This window comes from Hyla sarda, chromosome 2 (genome assembly GCF_029499605.1).
Source record: "Hyla sarda isolate aHylSar1 chromosome 2, aHylSar1.hap1, whole genome shotgun sequence".
NCBI lineage: Eukaryota > Metazoa > Chordata > Amphibia > Anura > Hylidae > Hyla > Hyla sarda.
In genome coordinates, this window is record NC_079190.1 from 290,320,071 (window position 1) to 290,329,237 (window position 9,167).

Sequence of the window (9,167 nt, forward strand, 5' to 3'; positions counted from 1 at the left end):
TGTATTACCCTTTAAAACACGAACAGCAGATATAAATGTGGGGAACCCACGGCACTTATAGGTGGCTGCTCACCAGATATTAGTAGAAGTAGCGCATATCACCCCGTATAGGGGTACTCACTGATGTCCAGGGGGGCTGCAAGCCGGAGGTCACAGGCACATGAGAGAGAGCACAGAGGAGTGCCATCAGACAGGAGAGAGCACAGGAGTGCCATCAGACAGGAGAGAGCACAGAGAAGTGCTAGCACACCCTCACTTTCTGGACTTTGTCCATGCCTGTGCTTAAGCTTGGACAAGGCCATGATTTTATAAGACATGATTTCTATGAAAAGGAAATACATAATTCTTATGAAGTATATTAGAAAGGTTAATGTTTTGCCATTATGTACAACATATAAAACGCTTTTGTATCTGACAGTGCCTATTTAAATACCTCTGAACTAGGGATCGACCGATTATCGGTTTGACCGATATTATTGGCCGATAATCACAATTTTGGGCATTATCGGTATCGGCAATTACCTTGCCGATAATCCGATAATGCCCCGCCCCCCACACGCACCGCCCCCATCCCCGGTTTTATAATTACCTGTTCCCGGGGCCCACGCTACTTCTGGCTCCTGCTGCGTCTTGTGTTAAGCTGTGCGCAATGACGAGTGACGTGACGCAACGCCACCGTCAGTGCGCACAGTGACAGCTCAGGAGGACGCCACCGGAGCCAGATGTAGAGTGGCCCCCGGGAACAGGTAATTATAAAACCGGGGATGGGGGAGGCAATGGGGCCGGGGCGGTGCGGTGGGGTGGTAGGGGGTGCGGAGCGGTGCGGCGGTGATAGGCCTCAGGACCCCCGGACAGGCAGGGGGAGAGAAGCGGGTGGCGGCGGTCTATGGCACTGCAAAAGCCGCTGCAGTTCATTGATTTAAAGCACCCGCTTTAAATCAATGATCTTCAGCAGTGTCGCGGGGGGATAAATAGCCGATAACTTATACCGGAATATTGGTATAAGTTATCGGCTCCAACCTGCACCGATTTTCGGTATCGGCCCTAAAAAAACAATATCGGTCGATCCCTACTCTGAACACCACTTTAAAGTCAAATGTTGTGCGTCTGTTTCTGTTTGTTTTGTCAGGAACAGACAACTACATTGTTTCTCTTTGGGTGCATTTACACACCGAATTCGCTGTGGAATTGAAGTTGTGCATTCTCAAGTCGGCAGTTGCAGATTTAACAAGGCAATGCCTTCATTGACATGCCAGTGTAAAATACATAAGAATGATTTGTAAAACAAGCACAGAATCCGGTGTGTGAATGCACTTAAAGGGAAACTGGCATCAGATTTTACCCTGCCTAACTGGTGGTGTGGTGTCCCGGCACCGCATTTCATGCGGTGCCTTGGTTATTAGTCCCCAAAGTTAGAGTCTCTAGGACTGTCGGGGTTCACTTTCCTCATTTAACCCCTAGTCACCCCTTAGTCACTTAATATTTGTAAATATTATCTATATAAATAAATGTATATGATATTACTCACTGTTTTAGCATTGCATGACCTGCGGGTCATGTGACCGGGTTGCAGAACTCTATGGTTTTTGCTAAAGGACCTTTGGTGGTTTTTGGACATGTGATCACCCACAATCCATTGTAACGGTGAGTGACAGCTGAATGGACCAATCCAAAACGACCAACCCCTGCCCATATAAGGGAGCTGCGCTATTTTGTCCCTCTCTTGGGTTGCTGACTCTGAACGAGGTAGGACCTCTGCAGCTTACAAGACAAATTACTATGCCAAAAGCCTTGCGGCCTAGGCCTGAGCTAGAGACGGATAGTTCTTACAATTCCCCGCTATCTCCGCAAGATCTCCGGACCTAATCCAACCCCTAAATCCAGCGGATCTATGCAAATACAATCCTCAAAATCTAAGCTAAGCATCTGTCAATCACTGCTGTGCTGTTTGTAAATACTCTTATCTGGACTGTTACCGTTACTGCATATACAGAAAATCTTCAGTAAAGATTCCTGCACGTTTGAAGTTCAGCACTGCTGTGGACAATTATTTATTTTACACTCACCTATCGCTCTTGGGAAGGGTGGCGATAGGCCCAGCATTACTAGAGTTTTAACCCTCACCCAGGCATCACGAGTGACAAGGGTTAACAGCGCCCTTTATTATACAGAACCGCAACACCCAATTTGCCCTACAACCCCCAGGCTTACCACAGTGGCAACACTTTCTATAGGGTAAAATAAGCTCTCTTACCATTGAAAACAAGTTTTAAAAGCCTCATGTTGTATGGTAATGAAACGTAAGTAGTAATCGGGGTGTGCGGGATCCTGCGTTAGTGACATCAGGCTGTGCCTATGACATCTCGCCATAGTATGAGTGATTACAGCCCGAGACGCCATAACTACTTCAGGATACAGCACACCCCGATGACTTCTTTTGCATCATGACCATACGGCATGGAAGAAGATTTTCTTCACTATCACTGACAGCCTGGAGGACATCTGGGCCTGGTAAAGAGCCTTATTTTACCCTATAAAACATGTTGCCACCAGTTATATAGGGTAAAATCTGGACAGTTTTGTGCATATTTGATTAGGGATCGACCGATATCGATTTTTTAGGGCCGATTAGGGCTGGGCGGTATGAGCAAAACATGTATCACTGTATTTTTTTAAGTGATGGCGGTTTCACGGTATTTAACGGTATTCCCCCCGCCCCCCCCATGTGACCTGGGCGCCGCTCCTCTCCCAACACCCCCCCCTCACAATTAATTATCAGCTGCGCCGTCCCCACATGTCACCCGCGTGCGCTCCTCTGCTCATCCTCCTATGAATTGCGGGCTGCAGCGCTAGAAATCTGTACTACAAATTACGTTTCCCGGGCTGCTAAAATAAACAAAATAAACTTTAACTAACCTGCCTACATTCCCCCGTTGCTCTGCTACCGTCTTCACTGTCCTGCGCTGTTGTCCTCTTGCAGTTTCCTTGGGACAGGAAAGTCACAGAGCCACCAGCCTATCATCAGCCGGGGCGGTACATCGCTGCGGCCGGTGATAGGCTGAGCGCGCTGTCATGTATGCTCCTTACATGACAGTGGGCTCAGCCTATAAGCGGCCGAGGGGGACATCGCTGCGGCCGGTGATAGGCTAACAGCTCTGCGACGTTCCCATCCTCAGGACCGCAGCGGAGGGACCACGTCGGAAGGTAAGTTAAAGTTTGTTTTGTTTATTTTTTTCAGCGTTATTTGTAGTACAGATTTCTAGCGCCAGCAGCCCTCAAATTGTATGAGGATGAGCAGAGGAGTGCACGCGGGTGACGATGTGGGGACAGATTATCTGCGCTGATAATTCGGGGGGGGGGGGGGGGGGGGGTAAGCAGAATAGCGCTCGCGGGTCAAATATGATTAGTTCCCCGACCTGGGGACAGCACGCTGTGGCTGATAATTCACTCATTCGAGATTCGAGGGGGGGAGGGGCCCAACCGGTATTGCAGTATGGGCAAAATTTATATTGTGAAGGGGGGAAAAAAAAAAAAAAAAAAATCGGTATTCGGTATGAACCGGTATACCGCCCAGCCCTAGGGCCGATACCAATAATCTGTCACCTTTCAGGCCGATAGCCTGATATTCCTGTATAAATTATCGGCTATTTCAACCTCCCAACCCCCCATTGCAGATCAATGATTTATAGCCCGCGATACTTTTGGATTCGTCGGCATCCTGCGCTGTCACTGTGCGCACTGACGGTGACGTCGCGTTGGGGATGTCACTCGTCATTGCGCAGCACACAGCAACAGCTCAGGAGCCAGAAGGATCGTGGACCCCGGGAACAGGTAAACACAACACCGGGGATGGGGGGGATGCGATGGGGCAGCGGCATGTGGCCAGAGGATGGGGGGAGGCAATGGAGCAGCAGTATGTGGGCAGAGGATGGAGGGAGGCAATGGGGCAACGGTATGTGGGCAGAGGATGGAGGGAAGCAATGGGGCAGCGGCATGTGGGCAGAGGATGGGGGAAGGCAATGGGGCTGTGGTGGCAGTCTGTGGGCAGAGGATGGAGGGAGGCAATGGGGCAGCGGCATGTGGGCAGAGGATGGGGGAAGGCAATGGGGCTGTGGTGGCAGTATGTGGGCAGAGGATGAGGGGAGGCAATGGGGGAGCGGTGGCAGTATGTGGCCAGAGGATGGGGGGAGGCAATGGGGCAACGGTATGTGGGCAGAGGATGGAGGGAGGCAGCGGCAGCGGTATGTGGGCAGAGGATGGGGGATGGCAATGGGGCTGTGGTGGCAGTATGTGGGCAGAGGATGAGGGGAGGCAATGGGGGAGCAGTGGCAGTATGTGGGCAGAGGATGAGGGGAGGCAATGGGGGAGCAGTGGCAGTATGTGGGCAGAGGATGAGGGGAGGCAATGGGGGAGCGGTGGCAGTACGTGGGCAGAGGATGAGGGGAGGCAATGGGGGAGCGGTGGCAGTACGTGGGCAGAGGATGAGGGGAGGCAATGGGGGAGCGGTGGCAGTACGTGGGCAGAGGATGAGGGGAGGCAATGGGGGAGCGGTGGCAGTACGTGGGCAGAGGATGAGGGGAGGCAATGGGGGAGCGGTGGCAGTACGTGGGCAGAGGATGAGGGGAGGCAATGGGGAGCAACAGCTGGAGGCAATGTGGGTCAGGTCGGCGGTGGATCCGCAGCGTATTTAACACTGTGGATCCATTACGTGTGACCCTACCCTCAAGGGGTTTCCCATCTGATGGCATTTCACTATTATATCATTGGTGGGAGTGGAGTACGATCCCCAACAATTCCAAGAATGCAGCGCCCCCTTCAGCGTGTTATCCAGCACTGCAGTACTCACCTGAAGGTTCCCTACATAGGACAGCAGGCGGTGCTACAACACCTTTATACTCAGGACAGTAATAAAGGTGTCACTTCATCATATGGGGATACCCCTTTAAGATCAGAGTCTATGGAAAGCCAGGCCATAATAAAGTATATGGCGGCGTTTCCCCAACCAGAGTGCCTCCAGCTGTTGCAAAACTACAACTCGCAGCATGCCCGGACAGCCTTTGGCTGTCCGGGCATGCTGGGAGTTGTAGTTTTGCAACAGCTGGAGGTACCCTGGCTGGGTAACACTGGTCTATGGGGTATAGACAAAATTAACCTGTAAATGTCCATATACATCAATGGTAGTTTCTCCTTTTTCATAAGCTCAGCAATGTAGTAGAACATATAACCGACACCTCGGGAAGGAAGAAGCGGAAGACAACTTCACGTGAAAAGAAACGGTAACGTCACCTGCGCTGAGGAACCCCGTAAAGACGACTCCCAGGATCCGTAACTGACACACAGACGTATAGACCAAGAACTGGGCGGGGCCTATCTTCAAACCGTTTTCCCCGCCGCGCCTAGCCACGCCCAGAAATGGTTTCCACCAATGGAGTTCGGCACTGGCCGCCAATCCTTGAGCTTGTCCGAAACATTGTAGATGAGAAAGCAGCTGTTATTGGTCCATGTACACGTGACTCTTTTAGTGGGCGGGAATAACACTGGTACTAAGCAACGCAGCCAAACCCGGAAGTCAGCTGTAATAAGTTACAGCGTACAGTATTCCTTGTAGAGAGACATTGAATAGAATTGCTCAATAGAGGATCTGTTGAAGGATAAGATGATATGTTGTCCAGTCTGTTTTGAGCACCTGGTAATAATTCTGGGGTTTAGTTTCAGTCCTGGTGGCCTTAAGGTGTGTTGGAGAAGATTAACCCCTTCATGACCCAGGATTTTTCCATTTTTGCACTTTCGTTTTTTCCTCCTTACCTTTAAAAAAAACAAAACTCTTTCAATTTTGCACCTAAAAATCCATATGTTGGCTTATTTTTTGCGCCACCAATTCTACTTTGTAATGACATCAGTCATTTTACCCAAAAATCTACAGAGAAATGGAAAAAAAATTCATTGTGCGACAAAATTGAAGAAAAAACACAATTTTGTAAATTTTGGGGGCTTCCGTTTCTACGTAGTACATTTTTCGGTAAAATGACACTTTCTCTTTATTCTGTAGGTCCATACGGTTAAAATGATACCCTACTTATATAGGTTTGTTTTTATTGTACTTCTGGAAAAAATCATAACTACATGCAGGAAAATTTATATGTTTAAAATTGTCATCTTCTGACCCCTATAACTTTTTTTTTTTTTCTGTGTATGGGACGGTATGAGGGCTCATTTTTTGCGTCGTGATCTGAAGTTTTTAGCGATCCCATTTTTGTAATGATTGGACTTTTTGATCGCTTTTTATTCATTTTTTCATGATATAAAAAGTGACCCAAAATACGCTTTTTTGGACTTTGGAATTTTTTTTGCGCGTACGCCATTGACCGAGCGGTTTAATTAATGATATATTTTTATAATTCTGACATTTCTGCACGCGGTGATACCATATATGTTTATTTTTATTTACACAGTTTTTTTTTTTTTATTCTTTATTCACTTTTTTTTTCACTTATTTTTTTGCAGTGTTATAGGTCCCATAGGGACCTATAACACTGCACACACTGATCTTTTACATTGATCACTGGTTTCTCATAGGAAACCAGCGATCAATGATTCTGCCGCTTGACTGCTCATGCCTGGATCTCAGGCACTGAGCAGTCATTCGGCGATCGGACAGCATGGAGGCAGATAGGGATTCTCCGGCTGTCATGTAAGCTGTTCAGGATGCCGCGATTTTGCCGCGGCGATCCCGAGCAGCTCCCTGAGCTAACCGACATTAGTTTACTTTCACTTTAGACGCAGCATTCAACTTTGAACGCCGCGTCTAAAAGGTTAATAGCGCGCGGCACCGCGATCACTGCCGCGCACTATTAGACACGGGTCCTGGCCATTGCTAGGTGCCGGGCCCGACCCGCCGTGGCCCCACGTTATAGAATGGGAGCCGACCCATGACATACATGTATGCCATGGGTCGGGAAGGGGTTAATCAAAGCCTGCGATTTGCGGCAATTCCATATGGGTCTCCAGTGACCCGGAAAATAAGGGTGATCGGGGCTGTCCGACACAGCACCGATCCCCCTGAAGGCATAGGAGTGAGTTAACAGAAATGCAACCCCTCCTATCCCTGCAATTGATCGATCAGAAGCGACCGACCAATCACAGAAAGGAGGGGGGGGTTAAAGTTCAGTTCCCCTGCTCTGCCCACCCATGGGTGTCCGGGCAGAGCGAGGGAGCATTGGGGCTCACTCGATCCAGGTGGTGGTGGTGGTGGTGGAGATCATGCAGCACAGAAATTCAGCGGCGGTGATCTGGGTAGGTGGTCTGGAGGACTACACTTAAGAGCCTCTAAACTGTAGCCCTTCAGATCTTGCAAAAGTACAACTCCCAGCATGCCCACACAGCCATTTGCTGTCTGGGCATGCTGGGATTTGTAGTTTTGCAACATCTGGAGGGCCACAGTTTGGAGATCACTGTGCAGTGGCCTCTAAACTGTGGCCCTCCAGATGTTGCATGACTACAACTCCCAGCATGCACAAACAGCAAACTGCTGTCTCGGCATTCTAGGAGTTCTAGTTGCGTGCCTCTCAGCTGTTGCAGAACTACAACTCTCAGCATGCCCTTTAGCTATCAGTGCATGCTGGGAGTTGTACTTTTGCCACAGCTGGAGGCACACTGGTGAGAAAACACAGAGATTGGTAACAGAACCTAACTCAGTGTTTCTTCACCAGTGTGCATCCAGCTGTTACAAAACTACAACTCCCAGCATGCACTGATAGACCAAGCATGCTGGGAGTTGTTGTTTTGTAGCAGCTGGAGGCACACTGGTGGGGAAGCACTGGGTTTGTCTGTTACCTAACTCAGTGTTTCCTCACCAGTGTGCCTCCAGCTGTGACAAAACTATAACTCCCAGCTTGCACGGTCTGTCAGTCCATGCTGAGAGTTGTAGTTTTACAACAGATGGAGAGGTTTGTGCAACCGCCCCATGTGAATGTACAGGGTACAATCACACGGGTGGGGTTTACAGTAAGTTTTCCCCTGCAAGTTTGAGCTGTGGCAAATTTTCCACCGCAGCTCAAACTCCCAGCGGGGAAACTCGCTGTGAACCCCCGCCCGTGTGGATGTACCCTACAAACACTACACTACACACTTCCAGGCAGTGGAAGAGATAGGTGATATCTGGTAATTTTAAAAGCAAGTACACTGAGCGATTGTTTGAGCTAGTGATTGTGTGTCTGTATACAAGAGTGTGAAGTATACAAGTGAGTGTAAGTATAAAAGTGAGAGGGACTTAAAATTAAGGGAGTTTAATTGAAGTATTTGATTTTTTTTTTTTTTTTTAACTGTTAATTTTTGCAATCCCCAGATCTAGTATGGCCTCCATGTTGGAAAAGGCAGTCCAGTGTGCATCTTGCACAATGTATGCAATCCTTAAACAGAAGGTTGGGGGTGCATATTGTTGTGCGAGATGTGTGCGAGTTGTTCATTTGGAAGCCCAGACCCTGGATCTAGTGGAGCAACTGGCAACACTGAGACGCATTGACAACTTGGAGAGGAGTCTCCTGCTCACTGAGCAAGTACTCTCTGGGGTAGAAGTGGGGGAGGATAGTGGGACGGAGGTGCAGGACAGTCAGGCAGTTTTGGAAGGTTTTGTTTTCACGCTGTACACTTTCCGGTAAAGATGACATGTTTTCTTTATTCTGTGGGTCAATACGATTAAAATGATACCCATGATTATATTCTTTTCTATAATTGTACCGCTTAAAAAAATCTCAAACCATTTTAACAAAATTAGTATGTTTGAAATTGCCCTATTTTGACTACCTATAACTTTCTAATTTTTCCGTATATGGGGCGATATGATGGCTCATTTTTTGCGCCATGATCTGTAGTTTTTAGCAGTATCACTTTTGCTTAGCTTTTAATTTTTTTATAATTTTTTTTTGGGAATAAAATGTGACAAAAAGCAGCAATTTTTTATTTATTTTTAATTTTTTTACGTTTACGCCGTTCACCGTTGGCGGTAAAATGGGAAAAACGGACGTTTTACTTTTTTATTGGGGCAGGGGATTTTTCACATTTTTTTACTTTTTTATTTTACACTTTTTTAGTTTACACTTTTTATGTCCACATAGGGGACTATTCATTGCAATCAGTTGATTGCTAATACTGTACAGTGCTATGTATAG

At 47.9% G+C, this 9,167-nt stretch overlaps 1 protein-coding gene across 6 annotated transcripts in view; it reads right to left on the bottom strand.

Annotated features, from left to right (window-relative positions):
- Window positions 1–9,167, bottom strand: part of CEP85 (centrosomal protein 85) — a 79,780-nt gene that overhangs the window by 63,191 nt on the left and 7,422 nt on the right. Inside the window, exon 1 of one of the 6 annotated variants that reach the window (XM_056557442.1) lies at window positions 5,287–5,491. The exons of 2 other annotated variants lie outside the window; for them this stretch is intronic. The gene's annotated coding sequence lies outside the window, so the exon portion shown is untranslated. 3 more of the 6 variants (XM_056557438.1, XM_056557440.1, XM_056557437.1) reach the window with 3 other exon arrangements.